The sequence below is a fragment of the Temnothorax americanus genome, unplaced genomic scaffold, assembly GCF_048541705.1.
Source record: "Temnothorax americanus isolate GAGA-0224 unplaced genomic scaffold, ASM4854170v1 Scaffold6, whole genome shotgun sequence".
Lineage (NCBI taxonomy): Eukaryota > Metazoa > Arthropoda > Insecta > Hymenoptera > Formicidae > Temnothorax > Temnothorax americanus.
Window position 1 is genome coordinate 2,384,128 of NW_027509751.1, and position 15,727 is coordinate 2,399,854.

A 15,727-nucleotide genomic window follows, 5' to 3' on the forward strand; every position below is an offset into this window, starting at 1 on the left:
TTGTTGTGCAGTACTCAGGGGTGCGTTTAAGTTTCTGTCTTTCGATGCACTTCATACAAATTACGGTATACTCAATCGAATATAACATTATATGTATGTGTTTGTCATTCCCTTCATAATAGTTATTTGAAAATTCCCGAGCCTTCGGCTCGTGCGTCAACTCCGCACCCGGGAATTTTCGTCTTCCAGCACGACTTGCACACTCTATTTTATGTTGCAAGTGCGTGGAAAGTGGTCTATCACGCACGCGTAACGTGTGCAATGGGCCACTTTCCATGCACATGTGACATAATATATATTTAATATTTAAAAATTATATATTTAAAAATAATATTCAACAATTTTTATAGATTATTCTAAACCATATCGTTTTATAAAACTTAACGCCTTAAATCTATATAAATGCACAAGCTTCGTGATATTTTCTCTTCTTAACATATATCTGGCTCATTGTCACAATTCACTAAATGTCGACACGCGACGCAGTAAAAAATGTTTCGTTATTTTTAAGTTAATATGAAACCCGCAACGATAATAATGTATTTCTCCTTTTTTCGTTTAAATATCTTGTATCCGAATAAATCGTAACGGAAAATCATGTAATACGCGATACGCGATTATGAAAACAGAAGACTCACATATATAATAATCATATTACAGATCGTACTAATATGTTATATACATATGCATACGTTGATTAAATATTATGCAAGCTGCATTGATACATCCCCGCAATGAAGCAATTTAGAGTATTTATTGATGGATCGTAACATTAACGAAACGCGTTAAATACATGGAATATACGATTAATTAAAGAAGCCAAATACACTTGGATCATGAATTTCTTGCGAAATGTGTGTTCATGTAACGGAACAATAAAGCTATCGTTTATTCGCGAAAATAATGCGGATGGTTAGGAAATGTACGAAATGTGGTGTGTGGAAATTAACGCGCTTCCCGCGTTCCCAACGAAAGCACATCAATTCAGCGTATTTTCAGCTGATATCCGATTAAGATCGAGTATTACGAACGACTTTCGTAAATCCAGAAACGATTCGAACACGCGCTACTTTGTGTGTGAGAATCTATTATCTTTCATTAATATTCTGATGTGAGAATAGTCGACGCGTAGCTCTCGAAAAACCTGGTAACGCGCGTTCGTGCTCCTCGAATATTTCAGGAAAATCACGCGCGTCGAACGAATTTCCACGCAAATCCCAAGAGAGTAGCGCCAATTTAACGCGAGAACTTTCGCCGACGCGTGTTCACATTCTAATCGGAAACTTCCCAGTATAATAAGCAAGAAGCGTCAAGAAACATTTTAACTATATTGCATTAACGTTACAACGTTGCTGCAATGTAGTTAAAATGTTTCTTGATGTTTCTTGCTTACTAGGTTGCAACCATCATTCGCACCTCCATCATCTTATCCACTGTTACGGAACTTCGTATCGCAATTTAGCAACATATACCGCCAACGCATGATAAAACTTTAAAAGTACCCTCTATTCATAGACATAACTATGGGGGATAATGGATTGATCCACCGGATAAAAAGTTCGAAGGTTAACGTTATTGATGAGCTGTTATCAGTTACTATCCTCTTGTCATAAATGCGTGATGCAACCAAATTGTTTCAAGTGAAAAAGCGAATCGATATTTAGCGGAAACAAGCGGTATGTTTGCCAAATGTTGAGATGTATGCCAAAATTTAGGAATAATGTATGATACGTTCAAGAAAAAACATAGATATACTGTAATAAAAACAGTCGGTGTAAAAGATTTATTTATCAAATAAAGTTAAAAATAATATTTTAACAAAATTGAAACAAAATGGTAACCACGGACAACAATATAACGTTCTTTTTCAGGGGAAAATTTTTCGATCCTTTTTTCCAAAAAACTTCGATTTTCTAGCTTTATTGGATACAAAATTTAATAGAAAAATAATGAATCTTTTGTGTTAATCTAATATAATAACCACCGCTAACAAATATATGTAATTTTATTCGTTTTTGTTCTAATATCTTAACAATATTTTCCGAATCTGGATCTACTTCTTATCGTAAATCGGTCAGCTTCATAACGCAAGACAATATGACATAGAACAACTATTGCTCCATATAGCACGGAAAGTCACAAATCGTACAGGAAGGAAAACGACGTTGACGTTGTCGGGATTAATGACGACAATAACAGTAACGAGGATCATAATGGTGAAACCGTAAGATATATTGACACAAAATCTAATGAGAGTGAATGGCCTCGAGTTCCTCGTTGAGTTTGTGGTTTATTGTCGACATCAATCTCACGTGCAAAAGTTAAAGATCGAAACGCATTGAAAAATGAGAATAAATAATTTTAATTTTTCCCGCGTACAATCTACGGTGATTACGCATCAGTTTCAATTTAGTTTCTAATCGCCACAACGTCTATAACGTGAAAAAAGAACACTTTGTCTTAATTATGAATTTTAATATCTGGTGCACATCCTCTTATGCGTAACTTCCCTCAACGTTGTATAGTCTGTTGATCCGTCGGGGGCATAAAATGAACCTTAAATTGGAATGAACAAACGTCAAGGAAATTAACACTAACAAATTAACACTAACTTCCTGTCAAATTCACTAATTCTCGGATGTACACATTTTCCTGCAGTGCCAAATGAAACGCGCCGAACAAGATTCAAAACTTTTATCATAAAAGAAATAAAAGATTTCTGTTTTAATATTGTTCTGTGTAAATCAATATCGGAAATGCGTCGTGTATCAATAGCGTGCGGACAGCACTGAGAATGTTACTTTGTAACCACCAAAACCATAAAGGTACTGTCTCAGCAACTTAGAATTCATAACGGTTTATGCTATCATCAACTCTTTATTTACACACAAATATCAGTGGTCTTTTAAATCAAATGTAAAAAGCGTAGTATAGAGTACGGTTCATAATCAATAATAAGAAGTGTGTATTATTGCAAATGTGTCTAAAGAAAAGCAAACTTTTGCTGTCGTTGATTTACAATAGAAATCCGTGCTATTTTCATTGGTTTTTTCTTTTGAAGGGAGAATTTAAACAAACATAAAATTGAGGTAACTTATACTGTTTACTGATAGAATTTCAATCGGCCACAAATATTAACTGCAAATCGAACCGGAAGAAAAGCAAGTATATTGCATGCAATGATATGCGAATGTATTTTCATAGTAAGAAAAATATCACAATTCTCTATTTATATGATATACCGAAAACATTACGAGTATAAAACACGTGCATCATGTTCGATCAATTTTCCAAGAACGGAATTGCTGCACGAAAAAGACTGTAAATAACGTTTGCAAGACGCTATTTACATTTGATTTAAAAGACCACTGATATTTTTGTGTAAATAAAGAGTTGATGATAGCATGAACCGTTATGAATTCTAAGTTGCTGACAATACCTTTATGGCAAGACAGTATAAGAAGAGTTATCGTTTCTAACTATATTGCGTGTTATTGCGGAAATAATGTTTTTGCTGATCGTTATTGATACAAAATCGACAATAATATTTTTCACCCAATCTTTATATCGGCGTTCTAACTTCAATAATTTACTTTCTAATTGTAATACTGACTTTAAATTAGTCTCTTTATCATTCGTTCCGCTTCGGATTGCATTTAAGTAATATATTGGCTCAAACGTTGGTCATATATGAGCGCACATTATTCCAAATTCGCAAACGATAGTCCTCAATAAAAGTTCGGAATCTGTTCAGTTGCAGTAGCACATGCATGATATATTCCAATAAACTCTCTTAAATTCGCGGAATGGATTCTGCAGTCACATATTATAAAATTCATGAAATCAATTTGAATATACAAACATGCCTCGACAGATTTTTTCTGGAATTTGAATTCTTTCTCTAGTCAATAAAAAGAGAGGTAAACGTATAAAAATTTAATCAGTTTCAAAAATTTAAATATTATCTTGTATTTTTTACGGTTGTATCATTGTGTTATTAGTGTAATTACTTTACAGATTACAGATCTTTTATTTCGCCGGCTGATTTCATTTGCGTTTTCAACCTTCAAAATCCCTGTCATCCTTTTTAGTTATATAGTAATACGAATTTTAGTATTATGGAATCTGATTTATGCATTAGATCTATCACAGCGCGAGGCACTGTTCCATCAAATTGTCCGTCACGTGATTTGCTCTTTAGAATAAATATATGCAGATTCTGTTGCATTTTATAATAATAAAATATTTAACTAAAAAAGAAAAAAAATATAGGAATAATTTACCTTTTTATGTACCTAATATGTATTAATTACGCAAGTTTTTATTTTTATCGGTACTTTAATGTATCATAGCACGTTTTGTGCCGACATCAAAGAAATAAAAAAATTTGTTTTTCTCATACGATTTTGGATTTACATTTTATTTATTTAGAGCAATCCATTAACAGTGATGCGTGCCTAGATACGATTAAATATTTGATCAAAGCACTTATAACATATATAGCATAGTTTATACATCTCACAATTTTACTGCATGTGTATTAAGTCAACAGTTTAGAAATTTAAACATTATTCTTTTAAAGAATTATAAAAAATGATAGAATATCACTTTGTGCAATTAAACCAAAAATCTCTATTGCTTTACTCGTTTATAATTATTGATATCTAGTGGTAGCATATGGTAAACGTCACAGCTCCTAGTTTGAAAATATAATTCTCAACAACCGGTTTTGCACATTCATAATTTTATGAAAAATTTTCCAATTATAAAATTTCATGATTAACGTTTACGCTTTAAATAAATGCTAACGCTAAATCAACATAAATATTTAGTTATTTGATGATGGTAATCTGTGTAAGATCACAGTAAAAAAGGATAAAAAATCTTATTATTAAAAAACAAGATTAAAAAATATATAAATATAGGAAGCAAATACACATAAACTTGAGATTTAAAAGTTATATATTTTTAAACAAAAAAATAATTACGCAATACTAAACTTGACGTATGATAGATACATATTTTACGTTGTATAGATAATAATAAAAAATAAAATTAATACGAGAATCTCATATTAAAACGAATCGATGCACATAAAAAGCACTTTTATTACACTCATAAAAATGTATATTAAATATCGAATTAATATTTTGTGACTTTCCCACGGCATATAAGTTTCAGATGGATCTCCGCTATTGTTATTTTCATTACGTATTATTTGAAAGAAAAAGGTAGAAAACTGTAGAATCAAAATTTACACTGTATAATAAGACATCCATGTCTAGACATGTATAACTTAAGTTTTCTGATGTTTTGACGAGCTCGTAGCATATATTTTAGTGGCTCAAAATAAGGGACACATATGTACTTTATTGTAGATTTAGGGATCAAAACAGTTATTGTGAAAACTAAAAGAGTGTCGTGTATAATCCTAAACATGTGACGACAAAACCCATAAAATATATGTATACATATAACAGAAAATTTGATTTAAAATTTTTTTTTGTAATATTGTTTTTAAATGTGATTTTTGTGTAATAATAACTGATTGTAAAAGAATGAAAGTATTTCTCTAGCTGTGCATTAGCTTTTTATCAAATAAGCAATATATGACTTTAAATCTTACAAACAAATTTAAATTGCTTTAGAATTTAAAATTAAAAAGTTTTGAATAACATAAATAGATAAAATAGCATTTTTAAAAATAAATTTAAAAATAAGAAATGTTTGTCTTTTTATGGTTTAAAATAATATCTGTACTAATTTCTAAAGAAATAAAATTTGGTAAAAACATAAGCATATTAAATGTTTTTTAAAACACATTAGAGAAGAAATGATTGTTTCTTCTTTTCAAATAACTATTATAGAATTTTTTCAAGTAATAAAATAAAATTTTCTTGCAAATTAATAACTTAATAATTTTCACATGTATATCTAACTTCATTTTGAACGCAAACATTTGAAACAAAATCTGAATATGTATCAAATGCGCAGAAAAATTAAAGATTAAGTCCAGACTGCATGAGAAAGCACTGATTAATAGCCTACGAGCTTTTTTAATTGCCAGTCTGTCTGCCAGTCAATTTGCCTTTATTTATTACTGCCTTTTTCGCTGTATGTTCTATTTACCTCTGAATTTTACATCCTCTTACATGATTAAAGTTAGATGTAATTTATCTTCTATATAATAAATAAAGTAACTTTCACATAACTTTTACACTAGATTTTATTGTTTTGAGCGTTATTGCTTTATTCTATTTATAAATATTATAATGTAAAATTTATAATATTTTAAATATCTATACTACAGTAAATCTGACAAATTAAAATATTGCAGTCCAATAAAAGAAAAAATAATTTTAATCATAATTTTAATTGCATTTATATAATGAATGATAGATATAAATATGTTAATATTAATTTCATGATAATTATAATTCGCGCTATAGCGATATCGATATAGTAGTAGTATTAAATTCTCTAGCTTGTGTGAATAAAAAATAAAAAATAAAATTTAATTAATACAAATGTTCAATTGTTTTATTGTTTTTGTTTTATATAATGTATATTTGCCTATTATCTTTATTGCATATTATATTCATGTAATATTCTATATATAATATCTTATAATTAAACATTTATAATTTACTAGCTTAAACTACTCGGCGTTGCCCGGGCTCCTTTTATATGGAACAACTGTATTTGTGATAATGCGAAAATCAAACAATAACATATTGAAATTAGTTCAAAATAATATAATTTTAATTTTATACAGTATTTCTCTTTGTTCTACCGTACTATAATTGTAAGTACATATAACATGTAAGTAGATAGATAGAATAGAAGATGCACTAAACTAAATTATCACATGAAATCAGGGGCAGAGGGTGGAATGCCTAGATTTCATGATAGCCTGTATTTTTCGCAGAGGTCTAGAGAGTAACTATGCCAAAGTTGATCCAGATAGGTCAAAGAATTTAGGAATGTATAGAGAACATACATGCAGACATACACAAACATTCTATTTCATACACATATAAAAAAAGATTTTATATAGATAATAATATTATATCTGATCTATATAAATAGAGGCAAAAATTAATTCTAATATTGATGTTTTTCATAAACAAATGCAATGAACAACATGTATCAAGTGAAAGAAAAATAACTTAAATTAGAGAAACAGTTTTACGTTGTGTAAATATTTCTTTTTTTCTCCTTTGTTCCGGCAATAGGTACATTATTGAATTTTTGTTACTAATATTTTTAAAAAAAGTTTGAATTATGTTTTGTACTATTAGGTTTTGATCTTGATATTTGACGTTATAATCTATTGTTTAAAAATATATATACATATAATATACGTGTTATCAGAATTTTTAATTCTTATGAATTTATATTTTCTCTCTTTTATTTTTAACGTTATGATTTTAATATATATTAAAATTAATACAATTAATGAGAGAGAGAGAGAGAGAGAGAGAGATGACATGAAAAATTAATGATCAAACTGAAAAGGAATAAAAATATAATTATGTATTAAAATTACATTATAATAGAACAAATTATATTATAAAAAAGTATTATTTTCAAATTTATTGTCAAAATTGTTTTATTAATATTGTTGCTTTAAAATAAAATTTCTTTAATCTAACATAATTGACGAGAAGTAAGTAAATTTGCGATTTCTCAAGGAATAATTTTAAATCATTATTTCATTCTTTCGAAATTTTATATTATTATTAAACAAGTCTCTTGAACTTTTACTTAAATTTTAATTTCTTAATTATAAGATATTAATAATAAATAAAGTAGATTATCAAATTACAAAGAAAGATAAGATACATACATATTGTTATAAAAAAATCAGTTTAAATATAAAGTATACTTAAAGTAACTTTTAATTTTTCATTTATTGTCTTTCTACGTGGTAGATTAAAAAACCTTTTCCACTTATATAAAAGTATGAAAACATTAGACAAGGATTACAGTTCAATGGAAATGGTGTTTTACATGATGTGTGATGATTTGATAAATAATGCTTTATTAACTTTCAATTGCTTTAATAATTGATGTGCATTTATTTAAATTGCATATTTTACAAACAAGAGAAAATTAGTCATCTTATTACGCTAGTCTACATTTGCTTAGTACAAAAGTAAAAAAAATTCAGCAAGATATCATTATCCATATCTCAATGCTACTGTGTGCTCGTTTAATCCTCTTACAATTAGTATTTGTTATTTGTAGAAGAAGATTAATTGTTTAGAGAGTGATTAATTTTTTATCCAATTTTTTATTCTGTCAAGTATACGACAGTAAATAAGTTACTTAAATTCTATATTACAAACAATTAAAATATATTGTATATTGTGCAGCATTATAAATGTTTTTTTTTTAATTCTAATGTAATACTTAATAGGAGCAAAATTATTTATATAAATAGTTAATAAAATAGTAAATAGTCAATTCTATTCTACTTTAGTCCATATCTAAAAAAGATGTAAAGTCGATACTCGAATCTATCGAAGTTGTTGTCGCTTTTCCGCGATGCTGATTGGTTCTCTCGCAGCGCTTACTTCATTTGCAGCTGTCATCGTATATTTTGACAGTTGTGTGTATCAAGGTGTTAATAGTGTAATAGTAATAGCATAATGTTAAAACTAAATAGAGCGCGCGAAGCGCGAGTCTGTGATGTCTAGTAAACAATAAATAAAATATAGCACATGTACTTTAACTCAAATCTTTAAATTGTTTTTTTTTTTGATATACAGAAATAATACTTTTAATCAGCATAGCTTGAACACGTACCGACGAGGCCGTGAAAACTTTTATCGCGAGATCATTCGCGACGTGATAATGCGAAGAGCGAAGAGTGGGCAGATAGATGTTTTAAAGGATATCTGAAGAATAACATAAGACATAATGGCAAACAAGAGCAGGTACTTTTTTACTTTTATAGTAGCCCCTATGCCCTATGACAGCAGATGCTATAGAAGGGGGGAAGGAAGACACTAGTCTCTTTGAGAGAGAAATTAAATGGTTTATATGCCTGACCTATGCTCTTAGTTACACTGTGCGAATAGATTAAAGTCGATGTGACGGTTGCCGCTGAAGAGCAATTATTAAAACCACATTGTACCAATGACAGGCACTAATTTCTATTGCTAGTTCTCATCCACGTGGTTTATGTCGATTTTCTTTACGTCGGACGCGAAACGCGTTTCGCTTCTAATTAAACCGTTCATTATATTCGTGGTAATGAGCCACGCATCACTTTTAATGGCAATTAATGGCAACACCACCCTCGTATCAAACTTAATTATTTTAAGCATTTCGCATTATACAAGTGTGAAAATGGACGTGCAAATGTTCGTAAAAGAGACTTTAAGAATTGTATAAAAATTATTATTTTTAAACAATGTGACAATTTCATCTTAAAGAGAGTTAGTTTTCGTACATATATTGTGTATATATATATATATACGCACGCGCGCGCGGGTGTGTGTGTGTGTGTGTGTGTGTACGTATTTAAGCAGATGATAAAACTTATTTTACAATAAAATTATCACATTCTTTAAGTAATATGTATGTATATATGTGTGTGTACACAGCGATATACGTTAGTTTCATCTTTTATAGTTCGCACTTTTATATTTATATCATGCGTACTACATAATTAGATTCTTATATAGAAGAAAAGTATACGCGATACAAAAAATATGCAAATAAAATACGTAATTATTTTCTCTGGTCTTTTCTCAAGCAAGAACTTCATAAATTGATTTATGTTTTATTATGTAATACTTATGGCAATATACAAAATATATACAGCTAATTCCAAAATTTTCTTTGTACAATTTTGACCATTAGAACGTAATTCTTCAACAATTCTCTAATTTGTCGAGGTAAATGGTTTGATACTTCTACGTTCTAGTAATAATTCTTTTTCTTTATTAATATACTAGTAGACTTACTAGTAGACATATTACTAGTAGACAAGTAAATTTTATATTTTATCAGTATACATTTTTATACTTTTATATTTTTAAATAAATTTTTGATCGCGAGTTTTATCTCAAATTTTGTCAAAAAATCTGTGAATATTTTTTTTTCTAAAATTCAATTTCCGCTATTTCTAGTCGTAGCATAATATTCGTACGATCCATTGCAAATACATAAATGTGCTTGTATAAAATTTTATTTTCTTCTTTCATATTGTGAGTAACCAGAAAAAATAACAGGAAAAAAATTGAGACAAGGTTTTAAAAAGGAACTATGTCAAAAGACCTATGTCAGCATGGAACGTATTAAAACTGTACATAAATACTGAAACCCTTGTAATTATGCATACTTGTTGCACTTATGATCTTTTTGTAGTAAGATGGTGTGATATAAAAAACGTAATGAAGTTTTTAATTACTGTAAGAGAGACACGATTAATGTAGATCTTTTAAATATCAATCTTTAACTCTAATTATGCAAGTCCTTATTATGTAGCAGCTTCATGAATGCATGAACGTCGTTGTCTATCGCAGAAATATAAATCAATAAACGAGCAGCGACAATTCTGGTGAGCGGTTTGGAAAATTTGCCTTCGAAGAGATAACAAGAAAGCAGAATGAGAATGTAATCGTATATTATGAGTACACTTGCTGTTTCTGTTAACATTAATTTATGTATAACATTACTATCATGTTTGTCACGTAATTTAAATGAGTAATATTTTATGAAAACTTCTCTGGAATTCTAGCTTCGCTTAATTACGCTTGTATCGCCTCTGGAACGAAATAAATTGCTAGCTTTATAACACTAATTTAAAAAATATAAAATAAAGATATTTATAATATGCAGACATAAAATTAGCGATATCTCTAAAAGAAGAAATATAATTTTAGTTTTTTTTCTTTAGAACCGTATTTTTTAGACATATTGAAAAAGAAATTGAGTAATATTAAAAAAATAACGTTTAAGAATATTTTATTAGTATATAAAAGAGATATCAAATTTGATCGTATATCACGGATGGATCAGCTTACCCTTCATGTTATAGTTTATTTAATTTCAACAAATAATTTAAAGGATCATAATCATTTCAAGAAATAATTTAAAGAACTCTCCTGAAATAGAAGATAATTCTATAGCGTCCTAAGGATGATAACAATTTAATATGTAAAACGCATAAATTCTCCGATATTTCCGCAATTACTGTTACGACAAAAGCAATTATTCGCATGCACACGATGAAGTATGTAGGGGAGATTGGGGCTGTGGTAGGCTAGTTTTTCAGTTTTTTAATTTTTAATAAAATACATATATAAAAAGAATATCATGCATTGTCACGTTCACGTAGAATTAAATTCTAAAATAATCATCATAAAAAGTCATTTTAAAGTAAAATATAAAAATTCATTTTTTTTAAAGCAAAATAACAATTCTGACAATTCTTCTACATTAAAAACAAAAACATTATATTAAAAAAAGATTGTTTTTAAGTCACTCATTGTTTTCGTCCTATAACCAAACATAATTTTTACATTTGTAGGAAAGTAAATTAACCAAAGTCAACCTGCCTCAAACGGCCATTTTTATTTCAATCCTTTACCTAATCTTTAAATATTTATGGATCTAAACAAAACTGACTCCAATCACTTGTCCAACAAATTCTAAAATAGTGCTATGACATTTATTTTTTTGTAGCTACATAAAGTGTAAAAACAAAAAATTTTTGAGAAAAAAAATTTACTTTTGTAGTCAACTTTTCAATAAACCTGTCATTTTGTAACATGTGACCGTGACGTCGCGTTTAGCGCAATTGAAGGGGGAGGAATGCTTGTTTCTACAATAAATTTCGGCGCAATCGGGAGCGCATTTATGTAAAGTTATTAACAACCTGATTAAATATCAATCCAATTTCAATCTCAATCCGTAGTCTGATACGGACTTTATAGTCTACCTGCCTCTATGGCCTACCAATCCCGGTCTCCCCTATACTCGACAATGTATTCGGAACGTGATAATGGCCTCACTTCCTCTTTTCTCAAATATCTTGAGCTAACACTTTGCTCGCTACATATTTTATATGAAAGTAGCTGCACCAAAGTCTTATCGCTTCACGGGACTATGAATTCTGATTCGCAATCTCTCTTTACCTCACAATGCCTAATCGCGATCATGTAATGATGTATTTTCAATTGACTTTAATATTAACGTTCCTACATTTCTTACCCGCTATGTGTGATACCTATTGTTAGTGATCAAAACGATTTAATTTATGAACTGGCCGTAGCATTGATAAACTGGATTGCACGCGCTGCGTATACTCGATAAATACTGCTCAATTAGCATCATCGATTAATGTCGGCATAAATATTTCATGGCGGGATGTGCACGTTTATGCGCCGTGGTGTAGGGAAATAGCCATTGGTCATTCGGATGTTATACGCATCCGTGATAAGTCCGAAATGCATTTATTAGTCCACACCTGCGAGACAAATACATCGCGATGATGCGTATACAAGCGAATATATGCATTCAGCAATATGTGCTGTGACATTTAGAACGCACGAATGAACTTCATGAATCCTCAGATCTAGTATGCGTGTTCGGAAGCACTCAAATATACGATCGCACGGATGTTCGACGCATGCATTTGGTCACGATATTTTCAGGTACTATCTTAAACATTTCCTGGCAAGTATTACATCCGAACAAATCCGACGAGAGAACATCAATCCTTATCATGACTCTAAATTATGAATGACTGCATCTATTGATCGAATGTATACATATAATCCAAATCACAATATTCTGTTAAATTCAAAAATAACGGTTCCAACATTTTTGCAAATAATTAGCTGCTAATTATTTAAAATATTTGCAATATTTAAATATTATTTTATGCGCATATACAAATTGTTATTAATAACTTTAATAGGTGCTATTAGAATTTTGTTCTTATTTTGTCTAGTTTCTAGTTGATAATTGTGTAGTGTCTAGTTGAGAAAAAGATTTATACGATCTAATATCTGTCGACGGGGCCATCTGGCATACATTCACATGCATGGGATATAAAAAACATTTAAAAATATCTAGTTCCATAAAAAAAAAACATTGTAACTAAATCGACAAACTGAAACTTTATCTTGGAAAAAAAAACAACGAAAGGCTTGAATTCTGGTAATGCTACGATGTATACAATTTAATTTTTAAATTGCTTGTCAAAAAGCTCTTTAAACTGTAAATTAAACTGTAAATTTTCTCCTCTAGAGATATTAGCAATATAAATTCTTGTAATTTCTCATTCGACATACTCAACGCAGTATCGTTCACGGGCACTTTCGGATTGACTAAACTCTGATATGCAATATTATTTAAAATTGTGATTGAATTTACAGATTAATCACTTGGTATGTGTGTCACTTTACACACGTGATGCCTAGGTAAAATACCGGGTCAGGCGCTTGTGTAGGACGGTTGACATGATTTTCTGTCTTTCCATAAAGTCCATTAAAATAAGAATTTTTCTAGAAAACCACAATTATTTAACAATAAAGAACAATATTATAATGTTAAAAATCGATTTTTTTTCTTAATAATATAATTTTTCTGATAAAACCAATTGCTGACATTTTTTAAATCAATTGTCATAAGAATAAGAATTCGTACTCATATAATATAGAAAAGAAAAATTTGACGTGTAAGACATACATTATCCCAGAATAAACAAGGTGTAAAAATACTTTTTTTACCCGTCGTACATCAAATAAATTCTTACTAACAATTTGTCGAAGAATATACTTCTATTAATATCTAACAGAATTGCATGCTTTCTTAATGCTTTCTCCGTATATTTTTGTGCTGTTTGTTGTGCATATCTTTCAATCAAAATATTCAATTAAAACAAGTTCGATGCCCGTACAAAATTCTGTCTACATCATTAACACTCCTTAATTGCAGGGTTAATTAAACTTCAATGCATGAACTTTTTCACTTACAAAAGTTACGGAAACCGCCATTACGGCGTCGGCTTGCCACCTGCGACAGTATGGGTATACTTGAGTTATTACGAGGTCAGGTAGATCGTAAATGGAGGGAAATCACCCTCAGGGCTGACGAAAAGAAATTTCTTTTAGCCCTCGTATCGATCGAGAGCGAGTGCGAACAATACGGCGCGGCACACGGCAAATCTGTCTAAAGTCTTCGCAAAAAAAAAAACATTCGGTTCAATATAACAATAATCTAATAACTCACTATTTTTTTTAACAATTATTCTACTCCTTTCTATGTTTTCTTAAAATAAGCATACGTTTATCGTAGAAATGGCAAATGGCTAACAAGAAATAATACACAATATGGAATTGTAATAATCTATTTCGCAGAACCAATCATCAATATATCATCTTAAAAAAGAAGAAAAAAATGTTTTCGAAGAATAGCCTTGAGCGAAAATCTGTATTATCGAATAAATGTCATAATGTGAGCAGAGTGCAGAAAGCATATCAATATTAATTCAATACCGCGATGTGTTGACATCACAGTACATTTAGTATTGCGATAACATTTTTTTCTGCATTATAAATATGATAACAAAATGTAGACATTGTATATTCGTGAGTTAGAGCGTAAACGGAAATGTAACTTCCAATAATGATTGATCGCTATAGGGTAAACGGCAATGAAGGCAGTCCAACCTACCGCAAATTCGTCAGGCCATGTGTCTGAATTTGATTATTTTCTCAACCCAATTAACAGCCATCATTTGGTCCATGATACTCTCCAAGAGGGAAACGGTTAAAATGAATCTCGTCATAGGCCGTTAAAATGTTTACGACACTAGCCGAGATTTCGCGTTTTACACGTGGAAGTGTTCTTCGTTCTCGGAAAGAAATACGACAACGACTGATATTTCACGACTGTCGGAAAAAATTATTTTATCCGTAAGAAAATATAGTATTATAAATATAGTACTATAGAAATCTTATTCATCCGATATGTTAATTTATTTGATATATTTTGTATTCAATTTTACTGAATTATCTCTAAGGAGTTATTTACTATATGTATAAAAAAATATATACTACTATTTTATTTGACGTTTTGAATAGAAAAATCTAAATAATTATTCAATTGCGAGCTATTGTACAAAAAAAAAAGATTTCTAAAACTTCTTTCCATCTCAAATTTGAAGTCGTATTCGTAAGTCGTGCAGTCGTCGGAAATGTGATTAGACCATGTCAAGATCCCCTGCATTACGTCTCTTCTAGAGCGGCTGTACAAATAAATATTCTTGCCCTACATTTTCTTTAAAATTGATGTATAAAATGATGTTAATATAAGGTATGCAAATATTTTTAGAATTATAATAATTACAATAAAAAATGCCAATGCAGAAAGTCACATTTACCATTGCACCAATTATTTTATTCTCAAAAGTGGAGTTGCCGGGAAAAAATAAATTAATGAGAAGTGAAGATTATAGAATGACGGGTAATGGAAATAGAAAGTTTAATCAAACGCGCAAAAACAGAGAATATCATCGCTCTTCTGATGAAAACGCCTACACATACGTACAAACATTTTCATATGCTCTAAATAAAAAGCGTGGAAGCCGTGGATCATTTATCGCAAGTACAGCATTAAAATTTAAACAAAAACTTCGGCACTTTTAGAGCGGCGCTTTTTAATTTAATTTTTAATTAATTTTTTTATTAATTTTTTCGTAGGT

The 15,727-nt window shown here is 29.7% G+C and overlaps 2 protein-coding genes across 22 annotated transcripts in view; one reads left to right on the forward strand and one right to left on the reverse strand.

Annotated features, from left to right (window-relative positions):
* LOC143905115 (neuropeptide CCHamide-2 receptor) overlaps positions 1-15,727 on the reverse strand; it is an 86,467-nt gene that overhangs the window by 49,603 nt on the left and 21,137 nt on the right. The window lies entirely within an intron of this gene.
* Positions 1-15,727, forward strand: part of LOC143905117 (neuropeptide CCHamide-1 receptor-like) — a 60,803-nt gene that overhangs the window by 35,059 nt on the left and 10,017 nt on the right. Inside the window, exon 1 of one of the 11 annotated variants that reach the window (XM_077420297.1) lies at positions 8,726-8,942. The exons of the other annotated variants lie outside the window; for them this stretch is intronic. The gene's annotated coding sequence lies outside the window, so the exon portion shown is untranslated. Of the gene's footprint in view, positions 1-8,725; positions 8,943-15,727 lie in introns of those variants that run through there. 11 annotated transcript variants of the gene reach the window in all.